The sequence below is a fragment of the Castor canadensis genome, chromosome 2, assembly GCF_047511655.1.
Source record: "Castor canadensis chromosome 2, mCasCan1.hap1v2, whole genome shotgun sequence".
Lineage (NCBI taxonomy): Eukaryota > Metazoa > Chordata > Mammalia > Rodentia > Castoridae > Castor > Castor canadensis.
Window position 1 is genome coordinate 93,535,147 of NC_133387.1, and position 27,845 is coordinate 93,562,991.

A 27,845-nucleotide genomic window follows, 5' to 3' on the forward strand; every position below is an offset into this window, starting at 1 on the left:
GTGGATCAAGCCTGCTCTCAAGGGCCCTTTTAAACAGATTTTTATCTCGATAAAAATGGTAAGTGATAAATTTAGAACACTACATATGCCATGATGCTATTTATGTATCTTATTCTAAGCTACATATGCCAGCCTTTTGTCTGCTGACTCTCAGATCTATTACAGACCATCCTCTATCCTGGGCTTTGCATCTTTGGGAACTACATTTTCCAGGCTCATTTTCAGACCTGGTCAAAGACAGCCAGAGATGGACACTGAAAAATGGGAGGAGAGAAGAAGCCTGGTTATGTCTCCCCTCCTCCCTGCTCCATATGGTGTCAGGCACATCTTGTCTATGTCTTCAGACCTTGACAAACAGCTCCTTCCTCTGTGGTTCCAGCTGTAGTCTGGAAAGGCTGCCATGGCTCTAGAAGCTTCCAGGTGGCCCCAGCTTCTGGGCTCTAGTACCACTACTTCTTCCTTCTAGTGCTCCAGCCCCAGGGTGACAGTGACTTCCCACCAATCTCTGTTTGGCTTCTCAATTCTTCTGTTGCCTATATTAAATTCCTTCTACAGTATCTTATCTAGCATGGCTCTGCTTTCTAGATTAAAATACCCTGAATATATGTATGCAGCATATATGTGCATGAAAACACAAATATGTCAATATCTGAACATACTTGTGTAAAGATATTTATGTGTGTGTATGTAACCACACACATATCTGTATCTACCTATATCTATATGATATATGAAAACACACAGAAAAAGATCTGGAAGCTTACATATGGAACTGTGAAAAGTGATTTTTATGACTGATAAAAGGAATGGGACTAAGTTGATGTGGAGGTGGGAATGGGGATCATAGCTTTTTAAAAAAAGTGGCTTTATTATGGCATAATTTACATATACAAGACCAAAATTTGAATATGCATTTATATGTGGTGTTTGAATTTTCTGCAATGAGCATGCATTCACATATTGTTTATATAATGTTAAAAATAAATAGCTAAGCTGGGCATGGTGGCTCATCCCTATAATCCCAGCTAGTCAGGAGGTAGAGATCACAGTTTGAGTTTAACCAGGACAGAAAGTTAGTGAGAACCCCATCTTAATCAACATGCCAGACATGGTAGCATGCACCTGTCATCCCAACTATTTGGGAAGTCACAGGTAGGAGGATCATGGTCTGAGACCAGTCCCAGATGAAAATACCAGATCCTACCTAAAATATAACTAAAACAAAAAGGGGCTGGAGGCATGGCTCAAGTGGTAGAGCACCTGTCTAGCAACATGATGTTCTGAGTTCAAACTCTAGTACCACCAAAAAAACATTTAAAAATATTAACTGTGGGTAACACGTCAAGGGCTCTCCCCTCATCCTTAAGCCACATAGGAAAAGTTCTGAAGAGATCATGTTACTGTTTACTGTGTGCCAGGCACTGTGTTAGGTCCTGTCAGTGAACAATGTGGCACGATCCCTGCCCATATCATCTAAAGCATTTATATAAGATATCAATATTTATTCATTTTAAGTGAATAATTCATATTAATAATACCATGAGGAAGTAAAGAGGGCAATGAAAGACCTAGCCTACTCAGAGACTCATTTCCTTCCTTTTTTATCAATGGAAATGGACAGTCAGAAAGGATTGGTCAAGGCCACCAATTGCTTCCCTGGTTCCTCTTCTCAGGGAAGCTGAGAAAAGAGAGTTTGCTAGAGGGTATTTTCAATGTTATTCATGGTGTGATGTCAACCTGCTGGAACTGGGCAGAGATTCAGTGGGAATGGTCTTCTAGTGTCTTAGTTATGCCTCCCACAGTGCTGAACCCACTGCCTGTACCCTAGGTGGCTCTCAGCAGAAGAAAGGAAGCCAATGCTGCATGTGTCTTTCATTTTTCTTTTTCTTTGTTTCTTTCTTTCTGGAGCTGGAGATTAATCTCAGGACCTCATGCATGCACTCTACCACTGAGCTATATCCCCAACCCCAATGTTGTGACTGTTTTGGTAATTTATAAGGCTGGTTTGGAGGTGGCTCAAAAGCTAAGGATAGGCTAGGTACACTTGAGGTCCCAGCTAATGAGAGGTGGAGGTAGGAGGGTTTCGTTCGGAGGATAGCCCAGACAAAGTTAGTGTAAGCCCCTATCTGAAAAAGAAACTAGAAGCAAAAACTAGAACTAGCAACTAGATGAAATTAGAAACTGCGGTGTGACTCAAGTGGTAGAATGCTTGCCTAGTGAGCGTGAGGCCCTGAGTTCAACTCCCAATACTGCAAGAAAGGAAAAAAAATAAATAAAAAAAAAGCTAAGGATATCCAGAGGTCAGCAGTGGTTTCTGGGCTGGATATGTACTCAGTGGTAAAATAATTGCTTAGCAGGCTCTAAGCCTGGATTCAATCCCCAGCACTGCAAACCAACAACAAACAAACAAAACAAAAACCAGTGGTACCAAAGGTGCTGATGTCCATGAACCCCCTCATCCTTTGATGAGGACAAATGACATTTTCTCATTTTTTTTGGTTGTTTATTAGCATGCATTACTCCTACAGGTGGGGATTCATTGTGACAATTACATATGTGCTCACAGTACACCTTAATTTGATTCATCCCCTTCATCATTCTCCCACATCTCCTTTCCCTCTCCTTTCTTGGGACAATTTCAACAACAATTTCAATGTGTATTTGTATACATGTATACATAATACACCCACCATATTTGCCCTCCTTCACCCTCTCCGTTTAGCCTCCTCCCTCCCACTGGTAACCTACCCCCCAGACAAAACCTGTTTTACCTTCCTGCCCTTCATATTTTAAGTGTATATTGGTTGTTCAAGGGGTTTTGCCTTGGTATTCTACACATGTATATATATTGTACTTTGATTAGATTAACCCCCTGTTACTCACTCTTTCTCTATCACGCTGCTCTCCTATTATTCAACAGATTTCAGTGTATTTCATTATACTGTCTTCATACACAGAAGCAGTGTATTTCATTATTATTCATTCTACATCATTCTCTTTTCCTCTCCCACCTCCCTGTAGTCCCCTGAGACAGATCCACTATTACAGTTATGCTCTCTCTCTCTCTCTCTCTCTCTATATATATATATATATATATATATCTTATAAGTCTAACTCCTACCTGTGAAAGAAAGCATGTGACCTTCGTCCTTCTGAGCCTGACTTACTTTGCTTAACCTGATGATCTCCAGTTCCGTCCATTACCTGCAAACAACATAATTTCATTCTTCATTATTGTTGGTTAATACTCCAAATTTACCACATTTTCTTAATCCATTCATCAGTTATAGAACATTTGGGTTGTTTCCATAGTTGGCTATTGTGAATAGTGCTGCAGTAAAAGTGGCAAATGGCTCTATTTTATCCTTGAGCACCTTCCTTAGGTATATGCCCAAGAGAGATATTGCTAGATCATATGGTAGGTCTATTTTTAATTTTTTGAGGAACCTCCATACTACTTTCCATAGCAGTTGCACTAATTTACATTCCCATCAACAATGGATAAGGGTTCCTTTTTCCCCTGCAACCTTGTTCATTCTTAAATAGAACAACATGGAGTCCATCTTTCATTCATATTTGCCCTCCTAAACTCTTCTTGAAATGAAATGCTAGAATCTGCAGTAAAAAGCAACCCATAGGTGAGTTTTGGTCTTCCCATGCTTTGTATTTTTCTCTTTTTGCATAACCTAATTTGACTTTTTCTTTTGCCTCTCAGTTTTTCCAATTTATAGACATTTTGTAATAGCTATATTATTTTATTATAAATCACCAATCTCCTTGTTTTATTGTAAGACACCAATATTTTCCATGAAATTAGGTTACTTATAAAGTAGCTCATTAGCTGGTGCCAGTGGCTCAAGCCCATAATCCTAGTAACTCAGGAGGCAGAGATCAGGAGGATCAAGGTTCGAAGCCAGTCTGGATAAATCATTCTAGAGAACCTATCTTGAAAATATTTAGCACGAGACATGGCTGGTAGTGGGCTGGTGGAGTGGCTTGAACAGTAAGGATGCTTGCTTTGCAAGCATGAGGCCCTGAACTCAAACTCCAGTACTGCAAAAAAATAGGGAAAAAAAGGCTGGTGGAATGGTTCAAGTGGTAGAGCCTGTCCAGCAAATGTGAGGCCCTAAGTTTAAGCCCTAACACCATCAAAAAAAAAAAGGAAAAGAAAGTAGCCCAATAATTGCAATTACAGTTTAGTTACAGCATGTACAGTTCTCTCTAGACTGTATAAAAGCAGGTTAGCTTTGCTTTTGATGTCCAAATTACAAAGGCAACAACAAGCTATTAGTTTGACCTCAGCATCCTCCAGCCATTTCTGGGTGTCTCCAACAAGGCGAGTCATTCATGCTTACAAACCAGCTGTCACAAGTACAACAGGGCCACCCGGTCCTTTCTCTCCTACTCTGGTTCCTCCAGGTCTGCTTCCTGCAGGGCCACTTGGAAGCCCTAATGCTGTCACTGCATGAAAGCAATGGTGCTGGAGCCAAGGACAGCTCCCTCCCAGTGCTGCCAAGCCTGCTAATCCTGCCAGCCCTTGGGCTGTCAGACCAGAATGAGCTTCCATGTGTAAGCTGTGCAAATGACCCCTTCCTCCCATCTCTGTGCTATGCCTTGTCACCTGAGATCTGAAACAACCATGCATGTGACTGAGTATTAGAAAGGTTTCTTGTCCATAGTTTTCCTACCTCCTGACTGTCACTCATCTATCCACTGAGGTTAAGGAGCTAGGTGGGAAGAGAACGTACTCTCCTTCAGATCTCCTCCCCTTGGTTCTTAGCCATTCAAGCAGCTCCACTTGGTTCTATCCCGTAAGTCATAAGACTTCCCAACCACATGAAGACTCTTGTGTCTGTGAGGATGGTAGTTGTGTTGATGCTAATAGTCAAAAATTACACTCAACTGCCCAAAGTATATTTTATGTTGTACTTAATGGTTTAAATTCATTTTAATAGCTAACATGACATGCTTAATTTTAAATAGACTGAAGAGAAATGCCCCATTTCACAACATCTTCCTCTAAAAAGACTGAAACCACATGCACGTGTCATAACTCACAAGAACTGCACAGGTGAGAATCTATTTGTTGTCAAACTGGGTTGCATAGCTGTGGTTTAAGGGCAAGGCCTGTGGGATAGCAAAGTTCTTGTCTGTGTGAGGCCCAGGTTTGCCTCAGAAGAGAGCTTCTACTGCTTCCTGGAGTACAAGCAATATTGAGAATGGGTTGGGGTGTGACACTGACCTCTCAGAACATTTTTCATTCCTTCTTTAAACACTCATTGAACCTCCTGTAAAGGGCTTTGAAGAATCATAATTATTTTTTTTAAAGTGTAACAGCACATTTTCTTTAGAAATTTACCATGAGAATGATTTTTAGTGAGTGCTTAGTTAGGCAACGTTTAATTTATACTTAAGATGGATTCTCTCACTCAATCCTTACAAAAAATAACAGCCACAACTAACTTCCCTTCACTGATGTAGACTGAAATTTAGATTGGGTGACTTGCTCAAAGACACAATAGAGACAAAATTCAGACCGGATAGCCAGTTTCCAAAATCTTTCATCTTACGTACTACATAATTCCCCTCATCTCCTTCCATTAAAAATCAGATTCTTCTCAGTACATACTTAATTTGAGCATAGCAAGGCTGAAAGTCGATGTAAAAAGGGTTTCTTCATTGATCAGCAAGAATTCTAAGGGTAGTCCACCAAACTACAATGCTCCAGTTTTCTGAGCACAAAGTTGGGTTACAAAGCTTTAAATCCTTCAAGTAATAGAGCTTTTAAAAATTTCCCCCTGGTTATATGAATAACCACTAGGGTTAAATATAGAAACTTGTTTTGTAAGAAACCACTAAACTGTCTTTCAAAGTGGCAGCACCATTCTCCTTTCTTACCAGTAATGAATGAGAGTTCCTCTTACTCCATCCATGTCCTTGACAGCATTTGGTATTGTCAGGGTTCTGGATTTTGGCCATTCTAATAGGTGTGTGGGAGGGTGGCATCTCATTGTTTTAATTTACATTTACCAGATGACATATGATACTGAGTGACTGTTCACCTTCTTATGTGCTTATTTGTATCTGTAGGTCCTCTTTGGCCCTACACAGTCTTCGATCCATTTTTTCCTCCCTTCCTCCATCCCTTTCCCTCCTCTTTCCTGTTCTTTTTGTGGTGTTGGGGATTGAACCCAGGGCCTCATGCATGCTAGGCTAGTGCTCTATCACTTGCTACATTCTCAGTTCTAGGTTGTTTATTGTTCTATTGTTGAGTTTTAAGGGTTCTGTTGTTGAGTTTTAAGGGTTTAAACACAGAAACTTAGAAATAGAGGTTTTTGCTAGAATAAGATGTATAAGCACTTTTAAGAGTTATATTGTATCAACTCCAAGTTATTCTTTCAATTTGATAATATAGAAATATATTTCTAATAAAACAGTAACAGTGAGGGATTGTTTTCCTATAGGGAAACTTTTAAAATGGCATGACAACACTCTGATAATTCTATGACAGGTTTCATGTTTTGCTGGGGGCTGGGAATCTTGGGTTGATGATGTCTGTGAGTTCTTAGATTGAGACTCATGCTAGGTGATGAGAGACTGCATAGTACAGAGGTTAAGAACATAGATGTTGAAGTTCAGATCCAGTGTTGCCATTTACTCAACCTGTCTGGGTTTCAGTTTCCTAATCTGAAAAATTAGGGGAACTATATTACTTACAGTATGAGCTAAATATTTGTGTCCTCCAGATTTACATTTTGAAGTTAAACTTCCAGGATGCCTATATTTGGACGTAGACCTGTAAGGAAACAAGGTTAAATGAGTCACTAAGAACAGGGCCCCGACCCATGAGGTTACTCTCCATGTGAGAAAAGATGCCAGAGAGCTCACTCACACTTTCTCTGAAGAGCACAAAGGACTGGTCATGTGAGCACATGATGAAAAGGTGGCCATCTGACACCCAAGCAGAAAGCCCTAATCAGACATTGGCCTTGACAGCATCTTGACCTTAGACTTCCAGTGTCTACAGCTGTGAGAAAACAAATGTCTCTTGTGTAAGCCACCTGGTTATGGCACTTTGTTATGTAGCTTACAATGATTGAGACACCTACTATGGGATTATTGAAGGATTAAACAAAACCACCCTGTTATGATTTGGATTGTCAATGTCCCCAAAAAGTTCATATGGAAGACCTGGTCCACAAGTCTATTGGGGCATGTTAAAACCCTTAAGAGGTGGGGCCTAGTGAAAAGAAGTTAGGTCATTGAGGGTGTGCCTTTGAAGGGGATATTGTGACCCTGGTCCTTTTCTTTCTCTTTTTTTGCTTCCTGGATGCCATGAATGTGCTGCTTTGCTCTACCACACACTTCTCACCATGATGTTCTGCCTCACCATAGGTGGAAAAGCAACAGCCAACAAGAAGTTAAAACCTCTGAAACCATAAGCTAAGATAAACCTTTCTCTCTTTATATTGATTTTCTCAGGTATTTTGTCACAGAGATGAAAATCACACATACACACACACACACACACACACACACACACACACACACACACACAAAGAGCTTCACACAGTGTCTGGCACATGGGAAGCCCTGTATAAGGGATACCTGGCATTGCTGATCTCAGATCTATACACCTGGGATGTTGTACACCATGTGGCATACATCACTTTACATGGGCAGACTGAGTCTTGAAAAACATATTTGAGAAACTCATTTTAAATTAATTGAGGAGACACTTTCATCCTAAAGTAAATTAAGACAAAAGTAAACATGCCAATGTAGATGAGAGTCAACATTTCATGACTTCTTCTCTTCCTATACCTCCCCTAAAATGTTTGGATTCATGTTAGTTTAAAAAAAGATATACTGCCCCCTTTGCCTCCAGTAAAACCTCAAACCAGCAATAAGTAAGTTGTAATGGTCTTGGGGGGAAAAGAAAAGGCAGAACAGGAAATGTCTATACAGATAAAGGAAGCCTGTAAAACAGAGATGATAGTTGTAATTTTCTGAATTCCAGTATAAATGGCATCAAGTTAAATTTTAATTTGAAAATAGTAGAGGCCAGAGGCATACATGTTTATCTTTAAATAATTGGTTTTTTTCTTCTTAATGTATTCCACTTACACACATCTTGATTCTTCAGTCTTCAGATAATTATTATGAAAGTTGATTTAAGACGGGAGAATCATTTGTTACGAAGGGTAATAGAACAATGAAAAAAGAAACAATTGTTTTCAATAAATATTAAAATAAATTTTAATTTCCAAAGTATTGACTGCAGAAGAGGAGAAAGAGATAGGGAGTGTGGAAAAAACAAAAAGAAATATAAAGAAATAGAGAAAAAGGAAAAGGGGGAAAGAAATAGAAAAAGAAGAGAAATGAGGAAGTCAAACAATGAAAAGAAAGTTATAAAAAATTTTGGTATTATAGGTTTTGGAGGTCTTTTGGTCAAATTCCTCTGGGGAAGAGCATACTTTTGAAATTTCATCAGATTCATCATCCGTATTTACACCCCTTGTATTACCCAGACCCTGAAAAGAACAAACTTTGTCCCGTTCTACAAACACTACACCCCTCTAGGTTTGGAGATGTAGCACTTGGTCTAATTTTAGCAGTAAGACTTAGGCTGGTAAAAGCAGTTCCACTTCCTCTGTGTGCATGGATGGGAAAGGCCATGATGGAGCTGGGTATTCCAACTTGCTCACCACTTGCTTCTTCTGGATTGGACCTCTGCAAGGTACTATCTTCCCAACACTTAGGTGATAGAGGCCACCATGAGACCAAAGCATTGAGGACCACACATATGAAGCATATGACACACAATGACAGACGGATATCTTCAGTCTCCCTCCTTTCCTCTTGAGGCTATCCTCTAGTAAGAACACACCCTTCTGGATAGTAGAAAATTAAACCTTAAATTAATCCAACCAGTATTTACTGAGCTTGTACTATGAGGCAGGCATTGGGGATACCAGATAGGCATTGGGAAAGATACCAGAGTTTCTTCCTCTTTGAATCTGTAGTCAGGGAGGAAGTAAATGTCTCTCACCTTATCATATTTTGTACCCCTCTGCTCTTACTAAATGTGGGCGCATCTTTCAATACATAGACTGACTTGTTCCCTCTGGACCTTTCCATTGGGTACTATGCTTATATGCCAGAAAGTTGGAGTAAATGTAAAAAGAAATATTTGATGACTAGAAAATAAATATGTTGCATTCCTCATTTCAGATTTTTATTCAAAAAATAACCTTTAAACATCATTTTAATTGAACTCAACTTTCACATCCGCAAAGCAAAACAGTAAAGAAAAAATTGCTTACCTTTAAACTCAGTACAGGATGCTTTACAACAGGACAGCCCCTGCAGCCTCCTGGCAGGAAGCTCATTCTGTGGGTTTCAGCTATGACAACCTCTCCCCCTTGACCCCAAGAGGGGTGAGTTCCCCAGGCCAACTGGGCAGGCTAGACTCATTGTTCTCCATACTATGGAATTAGGCACAGGCTGTAAAGGTTGATTCTGGTCACTTTAGTGCCCACTTCACCTCCATCACCTTTTCAGCTGGCCCCAAACTATACCATGGCTCTTTGGTAAAGGACAGCCTACCTAGCTCCTCTCTGGTTCTTGCTCTTACCAGCAAAACACTGATTGTTTTTCCCCAGGCATAATTGTCCTCCAGGGACTCTGTTTAAGGACAATGGCAATCTCATCCTTTGGGAGGAGCTGGTCAATAAAATAAGTGGGCAAGGAGATTAGCAGAAAGACCTGAAAATATTTCCTTGCTCCTAAAATGAAACTTACGAAAAAAGACATTGTTGGCAACTACCATGGAGCATGACAAGATAGCAGCCATCTAGCAACCATTACTGAGGTCTCTTGAGGACAAAATTGATATACTGAGGGTGGCAGGGTAGAAAGGTGGAGAGAATTTTGGTCCTTAATTATGCATGTTGAGTTGCTGATCCAACTGAACTATGTTATTCAGGCCTTCTTGTTATATAATACATCACACTTTTCTTATTGTCTGTAGCAGTTGAAACAGCTTCTTTGTTATACCTGAAGGTTTTCTGACCCACCTGCCTATGTCTATATATATAGAAACCGAAGACTCTTAGCCAGTGGTCCTGAATGGGTTTCCTTTTGACTACTCTGCAGTTTCAGGAGGAGGAAAATAGAAGGCAAAGAAATCCACACTATGGATTTATTTGCTTATTTATTTTTGGACTTCATTTTCAGATAATTGTAGATTCACATGCAGTCGTAGGAAATAAGGCAGAGAGATCCCAGGTACCCTTCACCCAGTTTCCCCCAATGGTAACATCTGCTGAAACTATAGTAAAATATCTTTGGTGCTCCTCACCTGTCATACAACAGGGTTTGCAATTTGGATGAACACCCTGAACTCTCATGGACTTCATGGGGGAAAATTTATAAAGCCAGAATTAATAAGAAAAGAGGTGGGCCACGATTGCTTATTGGACACAAGGTAGATGGGCATTCCAGCAGAGGGATCCCTCCCCGCAACCTTTTTTTTCTTGCTCTTTTCCTCCTTATAGGGAATGAATGACAGTAGCCTAGTGGGTTGAAGAATAATTGATTGGACTTTTAAAATAACATCCAGCTCTTCACAGAAGTTGTGTGGGAAGTTAGCTCTTTAGCACCTGAAGACCTTGGGGTCTATGGAATGGAGAAATCCATTCTAGGAGCAGTCTGCCCCCCGACCTTTCATGGTTTGCTGTCCAGGCAACCCAGCTGAGTCACCCAGCTAGGTCAGTTGTTGACAATCTGATTGTGGCACTGAGATTCTTACTCATCTTTATATTCCCAGCACTTAGTATGAAGCCTGTGAGCTACAACTGATAATTTAATGAACGAATACACTTTTGTGTCAATTGATGAACAAGTGATTTTGTTATTGCTGCTGGAACAAGGGGAGAGCCTTTACTTTGGTAATGGACAGCCTCTCTGAAGAATCCACAACTCTGTGAGAAGGTTCCCTGCCTCCAGCAAGATCTCCTTTTGTTGAATTCCAACCATTCCCTAGCTGCTCTGGCAAATCAAGCCAGAGTCTGGGAACTGTTACACTGAGGCTCTCAGCAAAGGAAGGCTCTGCAGGAGACAGCAACTCTGGAATTTCCCACACCTGCTCCTAGGACCATCTTTTGAAACTTTCATTACTTTGAATTAGATGTGTTAGTATAATGGGATGTTAGCCACTGGTTGTCAACTTTGTATAAAAAAACAGTTTGAAAAGGGACATTCCTGACACAATTTTCTTAACATAGTGTTTTAATCTCGTCACCACTGAAAATGCTTTTTAAAATGATCTCCCGGTCCCCCACAGGGATTTTGCTTATACATAAACAACTTTGTTAAATAATAAGTTTATCTTCCCAAGAGAAAACCAAAGAGTCGAGATTTTTTTTCCTAACTAAAAGACATCCTGAGACTGTATTTTGAATAAACAATTACTTTTAAGCTTCCTGAGAAACTGAAAAAAAAAACAACAAAAACTGGAGGAGTTCTTATCCTTGATCAACCCCGCCCCTCAGACACTTGTCATTAAATTCCTCAACTGTTAGGATTCTGGGCATTCTAGATTTGAAACTAGTCCTCCAAGGACACCAGGTAGGTGACATGAAATTAACAAAAGCCTGCGATTTCCACTAGGTCTTTTGCTGTCTATTTCCCTTCCTTGGTGGTAATGGGTGCTTGACTGTGGCAAGTATTCAGGTGTCAAGCTCTTCCACCTAGGGAGGACTAGTTCCAATCTGTTAATCTGATGCCAAAAGATACAACAAGCAAGCTGGCATAGCCAATACCTCTTGCCTCAAGAACTGTCCCTTGTGATGGGGAATATATCACTTCTTTCCTCTAAATGATCTCACCATGGTTTTGCTTGCTCTGTGGTATAGTTTTTACTTTAGAATGGGGAAACCAACTCTCAAGCAAAGAGCATAACAACAATAAGCAGCTTTTCATATTTTGTCACAGAGAAAGGAACATTTTCTATTACCTTCACACATTGTCACAGCATTTTGGGGGTAGAAAGGTTTGAATAAATAGAAGCTTAGAAAACTGACCTTGGCTGGTAGGAGAATAGAGAGAATCTGGTACTTTAAAATTTTCTATTTGGGGTCTCAGTGTTCCAGGAAGCAGCTTTCTTTTCTCCATTTAGTTCTCCTGAATGCCCGGTTCAGTGCCTGGGCATTGCTGCCAGGCATCCTGCTGGCTCATTCAGTTGCCATTCAGGGAAACAGACTTCCACACCACCTTGTGCTTGGAAATGTGTCTTACAGCATAAAACAGGTGGAAGGAATTCTGCCGTTAGAGTTCTCCTGGCATGTCTTGCTACTTCTATTGCCTGCCCAGTGCCAAGAATGACAAAAATCTTTTGTGTATGCTCAGGGGTGGGAAAGACCAGATATTACTGTGAACAGCAGTTAACTTGCTGTTCAGTCAAGATTCCCAGGGCAGCTGTTATAACTCAGACAGCAATAACTCTAACACTTTGCCTCTGTTGCTAGGATGGATTGATTAAAAAAAAAAAAAACACAAAACTTTTGACAAATCATGTTAACAAAATTATGCTCCGATGATACTGTTGATTAAACTATGGACCAATTTATAGACTACTGAATATTTGCTAGTCTCATAACAAGGAAGTATGGCAAGCAAATTTGTGTTTATGCTTCCATTTCCATGCTAAACATCTGCTTTCAGTGAAGTCGTTAGTTTCATGTTGGCAGAAATTTGAACTGACACAAGATTTGCAATCTGTAGCTATGGTTGAGACAAGCTTACCTTTGTATTTGCTGACACTCACAATCTTACTTAAACTGGCAAATTAGTCAACTTCACAATGGAATTATAAATTCTAATTTGTGGGGCTGACAATGTGGCTCAAGGGATAGATCACCTGCCTAGCAAGCACAAGGCCCTAAATTCAAACCCCAATATATATATAAATTCTAATTTGTGAACTTGTTGATTTGTTACTCCAAGACTAATTTTTAGGGGTTTGAACTAAAGTTCTCATGCTTGTTAGGTGCTTTATTTCCTGAGCCTCTCTGCCAGTAATTTTTAGTTTTGATGTGTATACCCCCCCCACACACACTTTTTAATTTTTGAATAACTGGGTGCTGGTGGCTCATACCTGTAATCCTAGCTACTTGGAGGCTGAGAACAGGAGGATTGTGGTTTGAAGCCAGCCTGGGCAAATATTTCAGGAGATCCCATCTCCAAAATAATTAGAGCAAAATGGACTGGAGGTGTGACTCAAGTAGTAGAATGCCTGCTTTGCAAGCATGAAGTCCTGAGTTCTAACACTCCAGTCCCACAAAAGTATATATATATGTATATATACTTATATATATATATGTATATATATATATATATATTATGTTAACTAAATAGTAGTTATTTATACTAAAGTAAGCTTACACTTCAGTAAAAGATAAAATGTAACTAGTTGAAATAAATTATTCCTGGAGAATAAATTCTCAAAGGTCTACAAATCTTAACATTGTCAGTTATATCTTCTTAAGACTTCCTTCCTAGATCTTATTGTTGTATGTTAGTTTAAAAAATAGTTCCATGGTTTTGTTTTGAACATATCCAGACTGAAATTAAGGGATACAATTGTCCCCATTCTAGAATGAGCTAAGGGCATTGTTAATACAATCAATGATTCTGTATCATCAGCAAAGCATAGAATTAAAATTGATTTTGGCTTTTGCTGACTTACATTTTAACTGGGTATTTGATTGCTGCTGTGAAGTTGGACACACCAACATAGCCTCTTGGCTTACCCTGTCTTTCTTTCTGTGGATGGGTACCTTGGCCTACTTGCTGTGTCTCTCTCATGATTGCCTCCACCTGCCTGAGTCAAAGTCCAACACACCCAGTTCTGTTGTACTGGCCAATCTGGTCTGTCCTGCCTAGCAGCTGCCATTCACCTGTGGGCAGCCTTCTCTGTCATTCATGGTGCCCCTACAGGCATGGGAACACCTGCTGGTTCTGTGCCTAACAGATCCTTCAGCCCTTGTGGTGTCTTCTGCTGTCACATTTTATTTCAGTTGGGGCCCAAATATCCAACTCCTTCTGCCTCTCTTGACAGTTCTCAGTTTGTCTTCTGGCATTTCCACTTACCCACACACTGATAAAGCCAAATAACTAGGTAAACTCTTGGCCCTATCACACTGATGTTGGTCTTTTCTCTGGCCTTTTGGACATGGCACTGATATTTGATCTTCATGGGATTCCATTCTTGGATTTCTCTTCTGAACTCTTTCTTGGAAAATTATTTCACCCTTGCTGCCTGGAGGTGGGGAGTATCCTCCCTACTTCTGCTTTTGGAGCTTGCAGTAATAGTGATACCTCCTGCCTTGTGTTGCCTTCTTTTTACTGCCTCTGAGCCTAGCCAGCTCAGTTGGTTCCCAGCCTGGCCCAGATTCACTTGGATGCTCTTGTTACCACCTGCTTACCTACGCTCCACAATTGCAGCACTTTTTGAACAGGTTGACAGTGTAGCCTTTGTTCACACTACCTAGGGCTAAAGGGGAAACAATGCCTATAGATCAGAGTAGATGTATCTAAATGTAAGTGGGGAAAATGAAACTAAGTGAGGAAAGGGTTATGGGAAAGTAGATGGATGAGAGAATCTAAGTGGGATTATTAGTAAGGAGTAAATAAGAATAAAGAGGATTGGAAAGAAAGACTTTGGGGGAAAGATAGGCAAGAATGAGACATGAATATTAAGGGCTGTACTTGGCCATGAATCCTGCCTACTCAGAGTCTTCACATTTGACTGGTAACATGCTCTACACACTCAGCATATAGCTTAGTGGCCCATTTGGTTAATGAGTAAATCTTGTAGAATAATTAGCAAAAATAAACTTAAGAAATAAAGTTCTTTAATTTCCCAAATATAATCAGTGAAGTGGCTGATACACTGAATAGAAAAGGAAACATAACTTTAATGTGAATTTTTAACATAATTTACTATTTTCCTAGCATATGATGTAATTGGTTTTATTAGTATAAAAATCTTGAGAACCAATGTGCTAAAAGGTTACATGATGAATACAGTTTACCATAAAAGTAGAGCATTTCTTTCTGAAATATGTTGATATAATAAGACAACCCCTCTATCAATAAATAAGAGTTGTTCCTCCATAAAAAGGAGGGAGGAAGACTGTTCAAATGCAAATCATAATAGTATTTTTTCATGTCAATTTATATTTTCACACATAGTGAAAGTGTTAGATGCTTGGAAAATCACCAAGATGTATTTTCACAGCATTAGCATCTCTCTGTATCCCTGATCACACTTTTAAGTTTGGTGCAAAATAAGTGATGGTTTAAGAAAAGTTTTCTATAGTCTCTTGAATTTGTGGACAGCAGTGGATACTTCTGTGGGAGGATGAGGAAGGGATAGCATCTCTTGTACTACTATAAAGCTTGCAATGTTATAAGGAAGACTATAGTCTTAATTACACTCAACTATTTTCTAGACTGATTGTAGTTTATAGCTATGATTAGAAGTTCAAAAATCCTCACAAATGACCAATTTTCATTTTCTAAGAAAGGATGGAGGGATGATTCTGTGTGTTGCAGCTTTAATAATAGAGCTCTATCCTTACAATAAAAGGACCGAGGAGTAGTGAGAGAAGTGGCCAAATAACCTGCAGGTGATTCCAACACAGTATACCTACAGTGGTCCTCCTTATAACTCACATACAGAGTCCCTACAACTGTGATAATGAACCTGCATGATGAAGTGGATGCTGGAAGTGTGTCCTATTTCCTCAAGAGCAATGTCATAATCTGGGGAGAAGCTGTCTATCTCTAAAGACTCAGAAGTAAATTGATTATAAATGTGAACAAAATGTGTGTGAAGGCAAAAATTGTAGCTCTATGTTTATATAATAATTTAAATAATTACATGTCCTTTGTCCTAAAAATGAGTATTCATATGCTACATTCTTTCCTTGTCAAAATATTATAATAAAAATGCACTTCACAATCAATGAGTGACTGAAGAAATAAGGGAAAAAATAAAAAATTTCCTAGAATCCAGTGAAAATGAAAATACAACCTACCAGAATCTGTGGGACACAGCAAAGGCCATGCTAGGAGAAAAGTTTATAACTATAAATGCCTACATTAAAAAAACAAAGACCTCTTAAATAAACAACCTAATGATGTACCATAAGCTCCTAGAAAAACAAGAACAAACCAAACCCCAAACGCAATGGAGAGAAATAACAAAAATTCGGGCCAAGATCAATGAGAGCAAGACCAAAAAATACTATACAAAGAATTGATGAAACCAAAAGTTGTTTCCTTGAAAAGATTAACAAGATTGATAAACCCTTAGTCAACATGACAAAATGGAAGAGGAAAAAGATCCAAATTAATAAAATCAGAGATGAAAATAATAAGCACAAATACTAATGAAATCCAGAGAATCATTAGAGAGTACTTTGAAAACTTGTATTCAAGTAATCTGGAAAATCTAGATGAAATGGATAAATTCCTGGATCCATACAAACAACTAAAAATGAACCAAGAAGAGATGAAACATCTAAATAGTCCTGTTACATGCAATAAAATTGAAGCAGTAATAAAGTCTCCTTACAAAGAAGAACATAGGACCTGATGGATTCATGGTCGAATTTACCAAACCTTTAAAGAACTAATACCAATACTCCTCAAGTTTTTCCAGGAAATAGAAAGGGAGGGAACACTACCAAACTCATCCTATGATGTCAACATTACACTTATTCCAAACCCCAAAAAAGACATCAGAAAAGAGAATTATCTACCAATATCTTTAATGAATACAGATGCAAAGATTCTCAACAAAATACTGGCAAACAGAATTCAACATATCAAAAAGATCATATACCATGACCAAGTTGGTTTAATTCCAGGGATACAAAGATGGTTCAATATACAGAAATCCATAAATGTAATACAGCATATAAACAGAAGTAAGGACAAAAACCACATGATCCTCTCAATAGATGGAGAAAAAGCCTTGTCAAAAAGCCCTTTCATGATAAAAGCTCTGAAGAAAGTAGGAATAGAAGGAATGTTCCTTAAAATAACAAAGGCTATATACAACATACCTAGAGCCAACATCATACTATATGGAGAACAACTGAAACTGTTTCTGTTAAAGTCAGGAAGGAGACTTGTCTCCTGTCTGCTTTGAAAGCTGTCTGCTTTCTCCACTTCTATTCAATATAGTTTTGGAATTCCTAGCCAGAGCAGTAAGAGAGGAGCAAAAAATAAAAGGGGTGCAAATAAGGAAGGAAGAAGTCAGACTATCCCTATTTGCAGATGACATGATCCTATACTAAAAGACCCCCAAAACTCTACCAAAAAACTACTAGAAATCATAAACTCTTTCAGCAAAGTAGCAGGATACAAAATTAATATATAGAACTCAGTAGCTTTTCTATATACCAATAATACACAATGGAGAAAGAAATCAGGGAAACAATCCCATTTACGATAGCCTCAAAAGCAATAAAGTATCTTGGAATAAATTTATGAAAGAAACCAAAGACCTTTTTAATAAAAACTATAAGCCACTGAAGAGAGAAATCAAAGAAGACATCAGAAGAGGCAAAGACCTTCCATGCTCGTGGACTGGTAGAATCAACATTGTGAAAATGGCCATACTACCAAAAGCAATCTACATGCTCAATGCAATCCTTATCAAAATTCCAATGACATTCTGCACAGAAATAGAAAAATCCATCATGAAATACATATGGAAACATAAAAGACCTGGAATAGCCAAAGCAATTCTGAGCAAAAAGTCCAATGCTAGAGGCATCACAATATTCCACTTCAAACTATACTACAGAGCCATAACAATAAAAACAGCATGGTGTTGGTACAAAAACAGACAGGAAGACCAATGGATCAGAATAGAAGATCGAGACATAAACTCATGCATCTCTAGCCAACTGATCTTTGACAAAGGAGCCCCAAATCCATGATGGAGAAAAGCCTCTTTAACAAATGCTGCTGAGAAAACTGGATATCCACATGTAGAAAACTGAAACTAGATCCCTGTTCACACCCTGTACCAAAATCAACTCAAAGTGCATCAAAGACCTTACTATAAGGCCTGAAATTCTTAAACAACTCCAGGAAGCAGTAGGAAATGCACTGAAATAGATTGGTATAGGGAATGACTTCCTAAACAGAACTCAAAAGGCTCAGCATCGAAGGGAAACAATGAACAGATGGGACTTCATCAAACTAAAGAGCTTCTGCACAGCAAAGGAAGCAGTCACCAGACTCAAGGGACAGCCCACAGAATGGGAGAAAATCTTTTCCAGTTATTCATCCCATAAAGGACTGATATCCAGAATCTACAGGGAACTCAAAAAACTCAGCCCCCAAGAATCAACACCCCAAGGAAGAAATGGGCACATTCATTAAATAGGGAAATCTAAAAGGAAGAAATACAAATGGCCAGTAACTATAGGAAGAAGTGTTCAACCTCCCTGGTTATGAAAAAGATGCAAATTAAAACAACACTTAAATTTCATCTCATCCCAGTTAGAATAGCCATAATCAAGGGCAATAACAACAACAAATGCTGGTGAGGATGTGGCAAAACAGGAGCCCTTATACACTGCTGGTGGGAATGCAAATTAGTACAACCACTATGGAAAGAAGTATGGAGATTCCTCAAAAAACTAGATAGAATTGCCATATGATCCAGTGTTACCACTCCTGGGCATCTACCCAAAGGAATGTAAGACAGGATACAGTAGAGACACCTGTACACTGATGTTCATCACAACACTATTCACAATAGCCAAGCTTTGGAAACAACCCAGGTGCCCTACAACTGATGAATGGATCAAGAAATTGTGGTATACATGCACAATTATTACTCAGCCACAAGGAATAATGACATGTGGTTTGAAGGTAAATGGATGCAATTGGAGGACATCATGGTAAGTGAAGTAAGCCCGGATCAGAAACACAAAAACCACGTGCTTTCTCTCATACATGGAAGATAGATCCAAAAATAAACATATATAAAAAGCAAGCATGACCATATACAAACTCAGATGTAGAACATGTTTTGTAACATGGAACTACTCTAAGGAACTCAGGGAAAGAGGAAAAGGAAAAGAGAATGATAGAGCATCAGTAATGCCATATAACATAAGATGTGAAGGTAGAACATATAGGGTTGTGTATTGAAAGCTGTTGAAAAATGGGGGGGTGGGAGGTAAAGGGGTAAGGGAGAGTAATGGAAGGGGCTGAACATGCCAAAGTAAACCACACCCACAGTGGGCATACATTGAGACATCACTTTGAACATCAACTTAAATATTAAGAATGAAAATCAGGACACAGTGTGTGTGGGAGGGGGGTAAAAGTGGGAGGCAGAAGGGTGAAGGAAGATTAAGATGACAGTATATGGTAGATGGACTTCAGATACCTATATGAAACAGAAGAAACCTCTTGCAATTGCTTTAAGTGGGGTGGGAAGGGGGTTGAGGGGGAGAGTCAATGGGGGCAATGCAAATAATGTATAATATAAGTCTAATCAGAATTGTCACTATGAATTCCCCCTTATAATGAATATATACTAATAATTTTTTAAAATGCATTTCACACTGAAAATGAAATTCCATTAAAGTATAAGACCTAAAATAAATTTTCATCTGTTATAAGTTTTATTTGTTTCACAGATCCTTGAAAACTAGCACCAAGAGCATCTGGTTTAAGTGACTCATCTTAGAGATGAGAAAATGAGAAACTGGAAGATCAGTTAAATTAAATAACCTGCCAAAGTCAGTAGAGTCAGGACTAGATGACAGGATAGGAAATTCTAGAACACGATCTCTCCCCCTTATCTCACAGCCCAGCGACTTAGCAGTGTGCTCCTTGGTCTTCATAATGTGTAAAAGAACCCCCATGGGTTGATTTAAATACCTTAGTTTATCTTTAAAGGCTGAACTATAAAGTCTAAAAATGCGCCTTTTTTTCATAATCAGGGTCTTCAAGGTACACAGAAAATATTAAAATCATGGCTTTCAAAAATTGCCTCCATTCTCTCCATTAGAGGGTACATTTTTTGTGTGGCCAAACTGTCCAGTGAATAAGCAAAAGCAGGGAAAATTGAGTTTTAGGCTAAAACTAACACAAATGAAAATTGATGGTGAATGTAGTAAAATGAATCCACCTGGAAAATACAATGTGAAGAAAAAGAGCAAATGGTAGAAAGCTAAGTAGAGTATGGAGGTATTTTTATAAAAAGCTAAAACATTGGATTAGGGGTGTAGCTCAGTGGAAGTGTGTGTGTGTGTGTGTGTGTGTGTGTGTGTGTGTGTGCTTAGCATGCATGAGGCCCTGGCTTTAGTTCCCAGCAGTCCTCTTCCAGGTGAAAACATTCATGCATATATATTTTGTTTAGGAATATATAATGTGTTGTCAAGCAATAACACGTGCTGATAAACACTAACTTGATGGTAGTGGTATCTCTAGAGAAGGATGTTGGGGAGAGAGTCTGGGAGAGAAAACACAGAGCTTTCAGTTGAATCTAAACTATTTTAAAGGTTTTTAAAAAATAACTTAAGAGCTTTGGGAAATATGGAAAAAAACTGGCTTAACCTGGGTGGATAATGCCCACTTAGAAGTTCATTGTGTTGTTCTTTAGGCTTTTTGGTATTCTGGGAACACTTCATGATTAAAAGAAAGAGTGGTAAGACCAAGTTTGAATGGGAGGGAACTGAATATTTGTAAAAACACATTTGATATTTAGGAACATTTAAATACTGTTTGATCCACACTATTATTGACACTATTCTATTTGTGATTAAGCCCATTCAAGAGTAATGTAGCCCAAATAGAAGTGATACCATGGGATCTAACCACAGCACAGAATCTCATTCAAAATGGCATATCTGATTCCAGAAGCTTTTGAAGATGAAGCCTTTGAGCTAGATGTGGCTTCTGGCATTTGGATCCCACACTCTGGCAATGTCCCCCCACCCCTTTTTTGACTGTATCTTTTCCTGATAAGGTGAAATTGACATTTAAATTCCAGTTTCTCACTTGGAGTTCTGTCATCTACACCAAATTCTGTGTTTGGTTACTCTATTTATAGTTTGTAGAATAAAAAATGTGTTCTGTTTCTAATTTCTCTGCTGTTTGAATTCAATTCAAATTGAATTCAATTCTTTTCATCTAATTTCACCATTCATCAGTTTCCCTGAACTGATAAGTAAGTCCTGTAGCCAACATGAAGTTATAGTGAGTACAAGCACAAGTATTCAAGGGGCTCTTCAAACTCTGGATCATTTATGTTAATTTCTTTTCTCTGATGGACTGATTCCATCACAGAAATTATTAAAGTAAAATTATTATGTTATTACTAAAGTGAAATTATTATAAACAATGACTTTCATTCAATAATTGTCTGCTCAACCTAGCAAATGAAAAGGGGCAGAAAACATAAAAATAAGGATGGCAGATTGCAAAAGAGAAACCAAGAACACAGAAGAAAGTGAAAGATTTGGAGTAGAAAAACCAAACTAAAAGAAGACAGGATAAAGGAAAATTTTACACTAACACATTGCAAATGTAACGGCATCTGGAAATATAAATTGAGGCTAAGCTTCTAAATTGGAGGTTTATATCTGTGGTTCCAAAGGGAGTTAGCCTTCAAGATCCCTCACCTAGGGGCGGCTTATTGTATCTTTGTGGATGATAGCTTTTTCTATGCACTAGCTGTTATAGATACCGTGATGTTTCTTAGGTGATATTTCTTGCTAGAAGCAATGTAGTTTTCAAAAAAAGAGCATGCAGTATTTCCATCTAGTGATAATTATACTCGTTTTTCCTGGAGTTATTTTATTAGCGGGCTCTGAAAATGGTAGCTATGAAAATAGCAACATACCGCAACGGAAAATTTGTGTGGTGTAGGGTATGATGGGAAGGTGAGTAATAAGCACAGGTTTCCCCTCCCCTCCTTGGCTAATCAAATGTCTAGTTATCAAAGGACGAAAGAAAATATTGCATACATTATCAGAACTGTTTCTAAATAAAACGCCCGCATGTAAATGCTGCATCGGTTCCTCATTAAGCATTTGCTAAGTAAAGCTTTGCCCTTCATCTCCTTCTCCTGGGAAACGTCCATCAGACAGTGAATGGTGTGAAGCAGTGGAGCCACCCAGTGGCTAGTGTGGTTAACTGCAGCAACAGCGCGCATTTCATGGTGCGCCTCTGCTTCTGGCTTTCTATGTCTACCTTTCCTCTCGGAAATATGGCACTAAGTATCTCTAAATAGAATGTAATAATGTGATAGTAACACGAAATCCATGACTTAAATATCACTCACAAATTAGCCTTACTGCAACAGATGGAAGAATGTGAATAAGCAGTATTTTAAAATAGAGTAAAAGAAAAATACCATTTGATCCCGCCTAATTTGTTTCAAAACCATAGCATTTTTGTCAAAAACATGATGATAGGTTCCTTTTTAAAATTTTGGCTTAAGAGAAAAATCCTAAATTAAAACTTAAAACTTGAAAAATGTCTTGACTCCAGTGAAATTGTCAACAAACAAAATATATTAATATTTCAAAATGTAAGGCTAAGAAGAGAATGGATTGTTATTGTAAAATGTAGATTTTATTTAAAAAATAAAAAACAAGACGAGGGCTAGAGATGCAGTTCAGTGTAGCATGTGTGAGGTCGTGGTTTAATCTTTAGTGGGGGGCGGAGGTAAAGAGAGGAAGAGAGAGAGAGAGAGAGAGAGAGAGAGAGAGAGAGATGGAGGGAGGAAGGGAGGAGGGAGAGAGAGTACTGAGAAGTAATGCCAAGACTTACTGCTAAGTGAAGAAATAAGTGAACTTTAAATTTTTTAAATAATATTTTTTCTTATCAAACTAGTAAAATAAATTCAGTTGGACAAATTAGAAAATATAGACTTAAAAAGAAGTAAAAGGCCTATTACAATGTCACTTGGAATACTTTGGTTAATAAATTTCCAGAATTTTTCCTTACATATGGATAATTATCTAAGCAAAAATGGATTTTCCTGAGTAAATGGTACAGTTTGGGTCAGGGGTCCTCAAAGACCAGCATGTCGAAGGTTTAGACTTCAGCCCCGTGCTGTTGGCAGGTGGCAGAACCTTTAAGCAGAACCTGGTGGAATGTAAGTGGGGAAAATGATCTTCAGAGAGGTCTGATGTATTTCAGCCACGAGGCTTAAAGGCATGAGGTCACCAGTGGCCATTTCCCCTGTCATGAAAAGTCTATCAAAGAATGGTATGAGGGTGTCACCAGATACAGAGGAAGTGGGAAAAGAGAACTCCTGGGTCCAGCCACGCCATTCTGATCATTAGCTCACTTTCTCTTGCCCTGAAATGAGCTAAATGACATACTTTTCACAAATTTCAAAGTTTTAGGTGATCACACATGTTATATTAACTGCAAGTTAAAATAAATAATATCAAATTATTACTTCCATTTCAGTCTTATTTTCAATCAATTTAAAAAGGTAATGGTCAGCATTTGAGTGACAAAGTGTTCAGATCCTTTAAGTAATCTTTTCCTGATTAATATTTTAAGAATCAGGCTAAATGAACCCAAAAGTTTATAGGAACATCATTTTAAATAATGAAAAACTGTCAACCACATCTAATTCAAGAAATGAATAAAAAATTGTGGCATGTTGGTAGATTTTGAGACTCCAGCACTAATAACTATGGCTTTCAAGTGAGACAAGGAATTTCTAAAATTGAGTATGCATAATATTGCTACAACTTTATAAACACTATATACATTAATTGCTTACAGATATGTACACATATATAATGAAGATTGGAAGACATTATAAACAAATAAGAATTAGGATGATGAAATTATACAGTTGTACTAAAATTTTTTATGGAGTTAAAAAAGGTATTTATATTGTCAGCCACACGCCTGTAATCCTAGCTACTGAGGAGGCAGAGATCAGGAGGATGTGGTTCGAAGCCAGCCTGGGCAAACAGTTGGCAAGACCCTATCTCAAAAAATCCCATCACAAAAAGGGCTGGTGGAGTGGCTCAAGGTATAGGCCCTAAGTTCAAGCCCCAGTACCACAAAAAAAGAAAAAAAAGGTATTTATTAATTTAGTGGGACTGGGGTTGAACTCAGAGCTTTGTGCTTGCAAAGCAGACACTCTACCACTTGAGCTACACAGCCAGTCCATTTTCTCTGGTTATATTAGAGGTGGGGGTATTGGCCTGGGCTGGCCTCCCAAGCAGCTAAGATTGCAGGTGTGAGCTAGCGCTCATCTTAAGAAAGGTTTTTAAATTGGCAAGGTACAGTGGTGCCCATCTGCAATCCCAGCTACTTGGAAGGTGGAGATTAGGAGAATCATGGTGCAAGGTCAGCTCTGGAAAAAAATTAGCTGAGGCCCTATCTCAACTTGAAGAAGTGGTTCACCTCTTCAATCTCAGCTATGTAGGAGGCACAAGTGGGAGGATTGTGGTGCAAGGTTAGTCCTGGACAAAAATATGAGATCCTATCTGAAAATTCATGAAAGCAAAAAAGGGCTGGGGGCATGGCTCAAGTGGTAGACAAGTGTGAGTTCAAACCCCAGAATCACCCCCTCTCAAAAGGATTTTAAAATCCCATGAAATAAGCTAAAAATGGTTTCTATTGATTAGTCAACATGAAACCAATGTCTTCAAAAGGAAGGTTTCTAAAGGAATTTTGAAAAAACTGGAGAACCAATATATAATTTGTGAGGATCAAAGACTATCATCTCTCCCTTGAATCTGTGAAAAGACCAATTTAAGCTGAGTTTTCATGTCTTTCGGGAAGCTTTCTTATTGCTCTACAGTCCTTGGCATCCTCACACGTGTAGGCGGTTTGTAAGAAGGATGCCTCAAAATCACTCCTTCCTGATTGAAGTATTATGCTACAAGCTATAATTTTGGGCAAGAGTGAATAAAAGATGGTTATGTAAACCAAAGAATGACTTTCATAGGCACAAAAGAGAAGCTACAAGCATCCAAAAATGACAGGAGTTTCCAGTCATACATGCAATAACATTTAAAATACTGAGTTTGGCCCAGAAGGAGCTGGCAGGAAAATGGCCCATGTGATGGCAAATCGTTAAGTGACAAATTGTACAAGGCACCATTCGGAATTCTGCCACTGTGTTTCCTTATTTTGCTGGATGGACAGCAAGCATGCCGATGGCCCATTTGGGATGCTGCTTTCAGCTGCCTGAGACTCATGGATGCTTGGAGAGATGTCTCCCTTTTGCTTCTGAACTTTGTCCCTGAGGTCTATCTTTGCTTAATCCTTTCTTTTTCTCCCCCCCTCCCCCCCCCCCCCCCCCCCCCCGAACTCAGGGCCGACGCCTTGAGCCACTCCACCAGCCCTTTGCTGTGATGGGTTTTTTTTCAAGATAGGGTCTCTTGAACTGTTTGCCTGGGCTGGCCTTGAATCGTGATCCTCCTGATCTCTGCTTCCTGAGTAGCTAGGATTATAGTCGTGAGCCACTGGCATCTGGCCAAAAAAAAAAAAAAAAAAAAAGTACAAGAAAATTTTTGTTTGGAACTCAGGGCTGCACGCTTGCTAGGAATGCACTCTAGCACTTGAACCATTCCACCAGCTCTTGATTTAACTCTTGCTGCTAAGTCTCCATAATATGGCCACGCTCTTGCAGATGCTCTATTGTTTCTCATCACACACAAGACAGAGGACATGGGAGTGCACTCTCTATCCAAGAATGGATATAGAACTTTTAAACCTGTTGAAACCGCCTTAGGAAAGGGACTAAGGCAGAAAGAAGAAAAATAGAGGAGATAAACCGTTTTGGGTTATAATACATACATACATGGAAATGTCACAAGGGAACTTCTTGTGTAGCTTCCTTAAACAAACAAAAATGTCATTTTTTTTCTTTTACAATATCAGAGAACAGGAGGGCGGAACAGGTCCTGCCTGAGGGTTGGTACCAGTTGGGGGGGGGAGGTGGGAAAGGACATGGAGGATGAACATGGTGCAAATATTGTGTTCTCATGCATGTCAATGGAAAAATGATACTGATTGGAACTATTCTAGGAATGAGGGCGCAGGGGATAAAGGAGAATGGTGAGGGGGTGAATTCACCTATGATATATCTGATATATTGTAGGAACTATTGTAAATGCCACAATCTACCCCTACCCAACACGATAGTAAAATTTAAAAAAGAGAAAGAGAGGACATGAAATGGTTACACAAAAACCCCATAGAACCACAGCTAGGAGTGATGTTAAATATAAATGAATAAGAAAACACCATAACTTTATAAGGCTTGTGTATCAATAGCTTTATCAATTGCTAACTGGGCAACCCTAGGCAAAGTACTTCATTTATCTACAGTTCATTTCCCTCTCTGTAAATGGAGTCTCCAATCTGATTGATGTATTTATTGTTACTCTGCAAACGGGATTGTGTGTGATTGCAGTAACATGCAATGAGTAGGGCATAATAGCTAAGCTAAGGAAGTCCAATGCAACAGTCCATTTTACCCGAAAAGACCAAGAAAACCTGTAAGGATAGGGCAGGATGAGCTTGAAAGTGGGCCCCAGAATTTATCGGAGGAATTGAAGGGAATCGAAGAGATCATACAATGACACCCAGCACACTCCACTCAACTATTTGAAGTTGGCAATCCACTAACTCAGGTTGCTTTGTCTTTAGTCACAGAGTGATCTTAGTTGCACATTCTCTTCTTTCTTGTGGGGGCTTTGAACTTGGGGCCTTGCTCTTGTTATGTTAAGTGTGCTACCATTTGAATCACACCCCTAGCCCTTTCTGCTTTGGCTTATTTTTCAGTAGGGTTTTGTATTTTTTTCCTTGGACCCCAGCCTGGTACTGTGTTTCTCCTACCTAACCCCCCACTTTCCACATGGCTGGGATTACAGGCATGAACCACCACACTCAGTTTTTTTTTCAGTACTGTAGTTTGAACTCAGGGCCTACACCTTGAGCTATTCCACAAGCCCTTTTATGTGATGTTTTTATTGAGATAGGGTCTCATGAACTATTTTCCCTGGCTGACTTCAAACTGCGATCCTTCTGATTTCTGCCTCCTGAGTAGCTAGGATTCTATAGGATCCCAGTTTGTTTTTGAGATAGAGTCTTGCTTTTTTTTTTTTTTTTTGTCTAGAATTGGCCTGGAACCTTGATCTTCTCATCTCTGCCTCCCTGTAGCTGGGATTATAAGTGTATCATGCACAACCCTTTTAACATTCTTGCAACAGAACTGAGCGCTTTCGCATTGGGCAACCTCAAAGTTGTGAAACATAACTCCCTTCAGGGAAGTAAACTCCTGCATTCTTTAAGAATGAATGCTGCACAGGTTATTCTGAAGAAGCTGTCCTATGACTCCTGGAATTCAGCAAGTTTTCTTAGTCAAAGTTAGCTTGCTTTTTCAGAGACTCAGCCTAGTTTACAAACCCTAGGGAATCAAAAAGAGCACAATACGAAGAAAGAAACCAAGAGGAGCTGTGAATTCAGCCAAGATATTTCTCCAAGAACTTTGGCCTTTTCCCTTGACCAGTTATGTAACTATTTAAGAATTGTCCTGCATATTTTGAGGAGTTTTTTTTTTTAAGAGAAGATAAAAAGTATAAAACCTGTATGTTTGGCTTATTGAATGCTTAGAATGAATGGATGAAGTAGGTTTTTGGTGTACAGTATTTGAAGTACTTGGCTTAACTGTCCTTCTTCCCCCTTCTTACTCTTGTCAGTAAAACTAATCGATTACTGTGCTGATCCTAGATCTAACCTGAGAATTTGAA

General features: G+C 38.9%; 1 long non-coding RNA gene across 5 annotated transcripts in view; it reads right to left on the bottom strand.

Annotated features, from left to right (window-relative positions):
* The window catches only part of LOC141420725 (uncharacterized), a 53,587-nt gene extending 41,141 nt beyond the window's left edge, over nt 1–12,446 (bottom strand). The window contains exons 1-3 of one of the 5 annotated variants that reach the window (XR_012445273.1): nt 12,087–12,446; nt 6,718–6,796; nt 3,122–3,204 (exon numbers count right to left, since the gene is read on the bottom strand). This is a non-coding gene — a long non-coding RNA (uncharacterized lncRNA). The remainder of the gene's footprint in view (nt 1–3,121; nt 3,205–6,717; nt 6,797–12,086) is intronic. The other 4 variants (XR_012445274.1, XR_012445276.1, XR_012445275.1 and 1 more) reach the window with 4 other exon arrangements.
* Nucleotides 12,447–27,845: the final 15,399 nt, after the last annotated feature.